This window comes from Saimiri boliviensis, chromosome 8 (genome assembly GCF_048565385.1).
Source record: "Saimiri boliviensis isolate mSaiBol1 chromosome 8, mSaiBol1.pri, whole genome shotgun sequence".
Taxonomy (NCBI): domain Eukaryota; kingdom Metazoa; phylum Chordata; class Mammalia; order Primates; family Cebidae; genus Saimiri; species Saimiri boliviensis.
The window spans coordinates 128,692,116-128,701,365 of NC_133456.1; positions in this window are offsets into that span (position 1 = coordinate 128,692,116).

Sequence of the window (9,250 nt, forward strand, 5' to 3'; positions counted from 1 at the left end):
CAGAGAAGGGAACATCACACACTGGGGTCTGTTGGGGGGTGTGGGGCTAGGGAAGGGATAGTGGGGGGTGGAGAGGTTGGGAAGGTATAACATTAAGAGAAATTCCTGATGTAGGTAATGGGGACATGGAAGCAACAAACCACCATGGCATGTATGTACCCAGGCAACAATCCTGCAAGATCTACACATGTACCCCAAAGCTTAAAGTATAATAGAATTTTTAAAAAAGAAAGCAGGCTCTAAGGTAGTGAGTAAACAATAAATAATTTGTAATGAAACAGACCAAGGCACAAATAAGTCAATAAAATTAAGAAAAAATAAAGCAGGCTTTAAAGTAGTGAACTAAACAATTTGTAATCAAAAATAACAATCATATATAAATGATTCAATAACGTATACATTTTTTTTTTTTTGAGATAGAATTTCATTCTGTTGCCCAGACTGAAGTGCAGTGGTGTGATCTCAGCTCTCTTGCAATCTTTACCTCCCACGCTCAAGCCATCTTCTTACTTCAGCCTCCTGAGTAACTGGGACTATATGCATGCACCACTGTGCCTAATTTTTGTTTTTATTGTAGAGATGGGGTTTCACCATGTTGTCCAGGCTGGTCTCTAACTCCTAGACTCAAGCGATCTACCTACCTTGACCTCCCAAAGTGCTGGGATTACAGGAATAAGCCACCACACCTGGCTTGTTTTTATATTTGTCATGAGAAAACTATTATAACTTGTCAGGTATAAGTCATAAAAAAAATTTAACCTCTTTAATACGACAGTACAGAAAGATCCTAACATGTTATCAAAGCTTAGGGTAGGATAAATGTGTCATCACAAATAAATGGGAAGAGAGTAGCCCTTCGGAAAATGGTGTGACAATTGATTACCTCTATCAGAAACATATGGATGACCCCATCCTAAGAGAAGTAAAAGGAAGAGAGGAAGGGGGAGAGCAGGGGACACTGCAGAGGGTTTCCATGTTGTAACACCCAGCTTAGCAAGGACAAAATAAAACAAGAACTCTTAGTCACAGTCTAAGCTGGCACTGCCTTTTTACAGGTTCATTTTGCAATTAACATTAAAAGTCTCAAAAACACTCATTGCCTTTGACTTAGCCCTTTCACCTCCAATAATCTAGCATACTAAAACACTCGGAGATTGAATACATTCAGATCAGTAATTCTTTATCCACCTATTACACAATCAAAAAAAAGTTTAAAAGCTCTTTGGTAACAAAAGTTGTCCTTAATAAATGTGCTACTATTTATAGTTTCTATTTATACCACTCAGCTGGCCTTGAAAGCCATGCATACTTTTAAGTAGGCTCCAACCTACTTCTCTGGGCTTATTTAACAACACAGTCTCCCACAGGTGCTGTAAACCTGTCACACAAAACCCCTGGCTGTTCCCCGAACACTGCCCACCTGCCTCACAGCAGCACCTTTGCTGATACTGTTTCTGCTTCCTGACACATGCTGCTTCTCCCACATCTAAGGCCTACACAGGCCCCAACTCATTTCATAAAGCTTCAGCCATACCTTCCTCAGATAACTCTGATAACTTCTGACTCCCATGATTCCCAGGCACACTCTGGTACTCCTGGGTGTATATAACACAATCTGAAATGCAGTTCTGCATCTCTTCTTTGCACCTGGCTGAGGTCTCAGAGAGCAGAAGCTAAATATTTCACAGCTTCCCCAATTTCTAAACACAGTGCTGTATACTGAGTGGCACCTCTAGGTGATGACTTTGTACTCTAAATGTTAAACTGAGGGAATGAGTGAAATCATATCAGGATTAATGCATAGAAATAAGTTCTTGAATTTCATCCCTTAATAGAGATGGCCATTTGAATGCTGGTAGATAGAAAAGTGGAGGACAAGAAAGTCCCAGAAGTTGGCATTTTAACTACTGCAACAACAACAACAAAAAGAATAAAGCAGAGTAGCAAGGTAAAGACCAGGGAAACACAGGTCACTGCCGAGCAGAAGAATCTTCCAAGCTTTTCAGTAATGTTAAGTTTCTGATTTTCTAATAAAGTAGTGTGGCATAGGTCACTGTTTAGAGTCTTGTCTTCAAAATGTTTTCCAGCATCAAGAACAACAATCAAGAAACAAAATTGTGAGAAAAAGCAACACACTCATGGCTCCAAAGAGCACAGCACAAGGCTACAAAAAGGACCAAGTACCTTCTCAACCTGCAATGTGCTCAGTGTCTGTAAATCATAAGTTAGGTGATGAAGCGCTGGTGGTTTTACATTAATTAATAACTTTTCTTCTTGCCCCCATGTTATCTTGCTCACCTGACCCACCCAATAAAACATCCTTAAAAGGCTTCTCTCAAATTCCTTGCACACATGAAGCTCCTCTCAAATTGCCTGCACATGCATGGAGAAGCTCAAAACACAGTTAGTACACTAATACACAACTTAACTTGATCAACACAAGGCTTACAAGAAAGTGAAGAGAACAGCAAACTGGGCCCAGCAGCCATCACCTAAAGAACTCTTCACTCGTTACACTGGAGCAAGTGATTTCTCTGGAACTAGGAACCACAGAACGCTGAAAGGACCACAGCTGGTAACTAAGACTTCAAGGCCTGTAGTGAAAATGCAACATTTCCCTCCAAGTACTTATTTCTGTTATAAACTGGGTTAGTTCCTCAATGAACAGCTAGATTTATAACTGATATCAATAAATACTTTTTTTGTGTTGCTGCTTGATGTTTTTATATTTATATTTTTAATTTTTTTTTAAATAGTACTTTCCAGGCAGATGTTTTTACAATCAGTTCTGTTACAGTCATCTCCAGGCATTTTTCCAGTTTGACTATGCATTCATCTCTTTTCCCCTTATCCCTCCTCAAAATTAGAGATTCATATCATTTAGCTTCCTCTGGGAAGTATCAATTATCCCATTAGACTTTCCTTCATTCCCATGATGAATACATCAACTGGCACAGAACTGCTTTGCAGGAGGAGGATTTGAAGGGAATTTTGGCCTCTGAGACTAGGTTAATGTCCTTGCTTTCTAAAACTTTTTTTAAAAGAGGGTCTTGCTCTGTCACCCAGCCTGGAATGCAATGGTACTGCAGTCATGGCTTACTGCAGCCTCGACCTCCCGGGCTCAAGCAATCCTCACCCCTCAGCCTCCCAAGTAGCTGGGACTGCAGATGGATGCCACCACACCCAGCTAATTAAAAAAACAAATTATTATTGTAGAGATGAGATCTCAATATGTTTCCCAGGCTGATCTTAAACTCCTGGAATCAAGCAGTTCTCCTGACTTGGTCTTCCAAACTGCTGAGATTACAGGCAGTTACCACTGCACCAGGCCATTAACACTTATATATGTCAAATACATACAGAATATAAACCACTACAAAACATAAACATACTCATCTTTATGTAACTTACCGTAACATGAATTTGTTTTAAAAATGAGGTAAAAGCCATTAAGAAAATGAAATAAAGCACACACAAAAATATCTATCAAAATTACAAAAACTCAAAACTGGATGAACAAAACTTCAGAAAGGCTGAAAGATGAAAAATGACTTCGTCAAAAAATGTAAAACAGAAACAACGTAAGAACAATTTATGCCTTCTAAAAAAACAGAGGTTAAGATCAGGAAAATATTTAAAAACAAACTAAGCAAAGATTATAAAAGTTTTCAGAGTAACAGATTTCAAATGATCAGAATCCACATCAAGTCTGAACGATGCTGACATCTCATCAGGGCTCTTCCTGGTGTTCGAGGAATCTGCAACACAGAGATGCAAGGGTTACTGGGGAGGCACAGAGGTGGAGGGAGAAAGGGCTCCCTAGGATGGCTGTGCAGGTCTCAGAGAGCTTCTCAGGCCCTGCAAGGTGACCTTGGGCCCCTGAGCTCCCCACAGTCAGATCTACTCAGATGCCAAGGCACTGAGCCCTCTGTGCTGCTCTCTTATGAGGGGTTACCTGTCCACAGAGAGTGTTTGTAAGTGTCATGGAGGAAGAACTGAACTTGGGCACTCACATGGGCACCTTCAGGGGGCTGGTTCCCCAAAGAGTAAAATAGACAGAGAAATGGGGGAATTTCAAGGACTCCAGGATCAACATGCAGAGTCTCATGCCTCTGAACCCTAGAAGGAGCAGGTCTCATGACACAGGGTGGAGGGGTCACCCTGCCTTGTCACCCAGATCCTCTGTGCCATCCAGACGGAAGAGCTGCACATCAAATATGCATAGCTTCCTGGAGTACATCACTGTTACTGCCTAGTAAGACCTGGTCTTTCTAACATTCCCAGCAGACCTGTCTTTGTATTGTAATTTTTTTTTTGAGGCAGTCTCGGTCTGACCAAGCTGGAGTACAGTGGCATCATCTTGGCTCACTACCACCTCCACCTCTGAGGTTCACCATGTTGGGCAGGCTGGCCTTGATCTCTTGACCCTGTGATTTGCTTGTCTCAGCCTCCCAAAGTGCTGGGATTACAGGCGTAAGCCACCGCACCCAGCCTGCATCGTCATTTTTAAAATCGTGATAACTTTAAGACATAAATTTCTCACTTTAGCATATTCTAGCATAAAAGGGTTACAGAAGACATCCATTTGAAAGAGTAAAAAACAGTATATATATATATATACACACAAACACACATTCATATGTGTACCTTATTTCAAGATTGGAAAATGTATTTTAAAAACAAAGGCTCCCTGAATCCCTCCCTCAACCCCTCCCAAGTGAGCATGGCCCTGAAATGTCTTCAGGGCTTTGCTTTGCTGGTATCTGACACAGATACAGAAATGTCAGTGCTCAAACCCCTGCTCTCTACATATCGAAGCCTCCCACCTCATCTTGAAAAAGAAAGCAATGAGGTCACCCCAGGCCCCTAGGGCTCCACAGAAGCTGAAGGACTCCTGGGACTGATCATATCTCAATGTCTCTTGGATTTTACCATGTTCACTGCTTCATGCCAGGGCCTACTGAGTGCCTGCTGGCCTGCAATACTGGGCTGGGTGGGCTGCTTGCTTGTGTGACAAGGAGCCTGGGAGTGCCTCCACTCCTCTCACACCTTTGCCAGGAGGTCTGAACCAGGGATATTCATGGTCAACCCTACTATCTCCTCAGAATGAACTAGTGATGCTCCCTATTGGCTTCAAGGGGCTGCGAGGACAGAGCTGGGTCCCCCCAAATGAGATGCTGGTGAGTTTAAGTGTCACTGCAGACAACACAGTGCACAGCCCTCAGAATCCCACACATGGTGGCCCCACCAGCACCTCAGCATCTCCCTCACTAAGCAGCCTGTGGAGGGCTAAGCCCAGCAGGCTGATGCTATGGAGTGGGTACCTTTCCTGGAGGATGTTCCCTATGGAGTGGGTACCTGTTCCTGGAGGACGTTCCCTATGGAGTGGGTACCTGTTCCTGGAGGACGTTCCCTATGGAGTGGGTACCTGTTCCTGGAGGACGTTCCCTGTGGAGTGGGTACCTGTTCCTGGAGGACGTTCCCTATGGAGTGGGTACCTTTCCTGGAGGACGTTCCCTATGGAGTGGGTATCTGTTCCTGGAGGATGTTCCCTATGGAGTGGGTACCTGTTCCTGGAGGACGTTCCCTATGGAGTGGGTACCTTTCCTGGAGGACGTTCCCTATGGAGTGGGTATCTGTTCCTGGAGGATGTTCCCTATGGAGTGGGTACCTGTTCCTGGAGGACGTTCCCTATGGAGTGGGTACCTGTTCCTGGAGGATGTTCCCTATGGAGTGGGTACCTGTTCCTGGAGGACGTTCCCTATGGAGTGGGTACCTGTTCCTGGAGGATGTTCCCTATGGAGTGGGTACCTGTTCCTGGAGGACGTTCCCTATGGAGTGGGTACCTGTTCCTGGAGGACGTTCCCTATGGAGTGGGTACCTGTTCCTGGAGGACGTTCCCTATGGAGTGGGTACCTGTTCCTGGAGGACGTTCCCTATGGAGTGGGTACCTGTTCCTGGAGGACGTTCCCTATGGAGTGGGTACCTTTCCTGGAGGACGTTCCCTATGGAGTGGGTACCTGTTCCTGGAGGACGTTCCCTATGGAGTGGGTACCTTTCCTGGAGGACGTTCCCTATGGAGTGGGTACCTGTTCCTGGAGGACGTTCCCTATGGAGTGGGTACCTTTCCTGGAGGACGTTCCCTATGGAGTGGGTACCTGTTCCTGGAGGACGTTCCCTATGGAGTGGGTACCTGTTCCTGGAGGACGTTCCCTGTGGAGTGGGTACCTGTTCCTGGAGGACGTTTCCTATGGAGTGGGTACCTGTTCCTGGAGGACGTTCCCTATGGAGTGGGTACCTTTCCTGGAGGATGTTCCCTATGGAGTGGGTACCTTTCCTGGAGGATGTTCCCTATGGAGTGGGTACCTGTTCCTGGAGGACGTTCCCTATGGAGTGGGTACCTTTCCTGGAGGACGTTCCCTATGGAGTGGGTACCTGTTCCTGGAGGACGTTCCCAGGGCATCCTTTACTTGCCTTCAGAGGTTTCTAACTTATTTTACAAATGTCCAAAATGTTCTGGGCACACGATCTGGTGTTCTTCCTGGGCTTCCTGGTTTTCCCGATGAAACAAGAAAGTGAGCATGGCCATGAAAAACACAGGCACTTGTCTCCTTCCTCCTCATCATCCTGCAGGCTGAACTCTCCACTTTCATTTTCCTCCAGATTCATTGTTGCTCTTCTTGCAGGTTTAGAACTTTCTCCCACCTGGGAGAAAGAGAACAATTGTGCATGTCCACAGATACCTGTGCAGGACACTGTGAAGGAAGTGTCCAGAGCAGATTCAGATGTCACTGGGGGGGGGGGGGGTCCTCCAGCAGGGTGGGGTCCAGGTCTTCTGATCCCCAGCCTGGCTCCCTCCCTGGACCCTGTAGGGTTGTTCAGCAAGGTTCAAAGCTGCAACGTGGGGGTCAGTAAACAGAACAATGCCAAGGCAGTGGGCAGGAGGGTGGAGAGGGATTTTATCAACACTGAAGACCCAAGGACCTCAACTGTGGATCAAACCAAGGCCTTCAGGAGAACAATCACATGACAGGGAAAGAGGAAAAGGACCAGAGCTAAAAAAAAAAAAAAAAAAAAAAAAAAGGAGGTCACGAGTCAGAAAGAGGGTAAGAGAGGAAGAAGATATAAAAAAGAGAGAAATTACCTGCTGATGGCTGCCTGCAATGGAGTCTATCAGTTCTGTGAAGCAAGTATCAGAGTGTCCAGAGAAGCAGCAGTGATGAGGAGCCATAAGAAGGAAATGTGAGACTTAGAGTTGGGAGAACCACTGAGACCCCACTGTCTTGGAGCTGTGGAGCCAACCCCAAAGGTTCTGACATGGTCATTTCTAGAGCCTTCTCCACAGCCTGCATTTCCTCTGTGCTATGAGGGAGGGACCACTGACTTCCCACATACTTTTCTAGCCCTCACATTCCATAACTGAGGAAAAGGAGGGGAAACCATGTCATTCTGTTCCTCCAAGAGGCAGCCACCCTCTTCACAATGTTGTGTAGAATGTGGAATTCCCTCCTCCTCCGCCTGTAGGGCCTGTTTCTGTTCTCCTCATCAATCCCATTGCCTTTCTCTCTGTCAACCTCCACCAGTCCTACTGCTCTCCAAGACAAGACATCAGAATGAAAGGTCAAGGCTGCATTGTCAGGCCCTCCAATAAACCTATGGATCGCACCCTGGGTCAGCAGCACCTGCCATCGGCCTGGGGTTGTGCTGGGGCCTGTGGAAGGTGATGATGTCTGATGTCACAGTTAGAGTGGTAGAGTGGCCGTTCCATGTCTGGAATGGCCTTAGAGACTTGGAAAATATTCATCCCTCAAAAGAATCCCAGTATCTTCTGAACACTTGGAAACAATAGACCAGAATTTGAGGTAAAGCCTCTTGCCCAGTTGCCTTAATCTGCAGGTGAGGCCAGCAGTTGTCAGCACATAAATGAGAGGCCCTCTCAGGGTTTGCCTGAGCTATGCAAAGACCAGTAGGGAAGGTACCTGGCAGGCCTGACACAGAGAACAAGCTGGGTCTGACTGGAGTGTGGGAAGCAGGTCAAGAATGTTGGGCCAGAGAGGAGAATGTGACAAGACAAGTGACCCCTATGCCAGCTGCCCAGCAGTTTCATCCTGAGCCCAGTTTAGTCCAGGGACTAGGCTACAGGGAGACGGAGAGCCACTGTCTACAGAAACACAGCAACCCCTCCACACAAAGCCCCTAGGATTCCTGCCAGCCACTGAGGGCCTTGAGCAAAAGCTGGCCTCAGGCCTCTCAAGTGAAAACCAATTCCGTTTTCATTCAAAGCCCAAGGATTTGGAATTGGATAAGACTGGGTGAGGAGTGGAAGCCAAAAATGTGCTCAGTCATGTGTTTTGCCCTCAGGACCACAGGGGCACACGTAGGAATCCCAGAGGAAAGATTCTCTTTGCCATCCAACCCAGGAAGCACCCTTAGAGCAGGAGCAGATGGTGAGGACAGTACAGGAAGGTGTTGTTGCAGGTTCCGAGAATGTAGAGAAAGAGAGTAGACTCCTTTCACCTGGCACATGTATGAAGGACTTTGTCTTCAGAATCACATAGCGCCTGCGAGGGGCTGTGTCCCACCCCACACTCAACTTTACACCTGCATACTAATCTTCTGTTCTCTATTCACAAAGCGCATGAGAACAAAACTCCTACGGCTTTCTCATTAAGATACGAAACAAACTAAGTCAGAATTCTCCGCCTATTTTCATTTTATGCTTATTGACTTCAGAGATCCCATCCTAGGCTTCAAAACAAGTGTAACCCAACTGTCCCCAAGAACTCTCTCTCACTGTTCAACCCTGGAGTGTTGGTCCCTCCCTGATCAGTCTGTTTCCTCCTGGATAGATTCATGAGCCCATGTACAGACACACAAACATCAGCACTGCTGCTCTGTCCACTGTGATTGTCCCTGGGCTCTGTGAACTTGGGGGCCTTTATGAAGGCACTGCTCACACTTGTGAGCCTTCAGATGAGACACAGGACATGAAATAATCTCTTTCAACTGTTCACTGACACTGGCTCATAGCATCTCTTACTTCCAATCTGAGAACCCTGAGATTCCAGCCTTGATGCACAGGCACTGAGTAAGGTGAGTGCAGTGAACAGATCCTGGGTCAGACTCACAGCAGCTGCTTCCCAAATGATTGTGGGAGAATGGCGATGCTCTCTTAAGAGTAGACATTTGGCAACTAGTCATTGTAGCATGGCTCTTGTGGGAAGATTACAATTTTTTTCATTTATTTAAA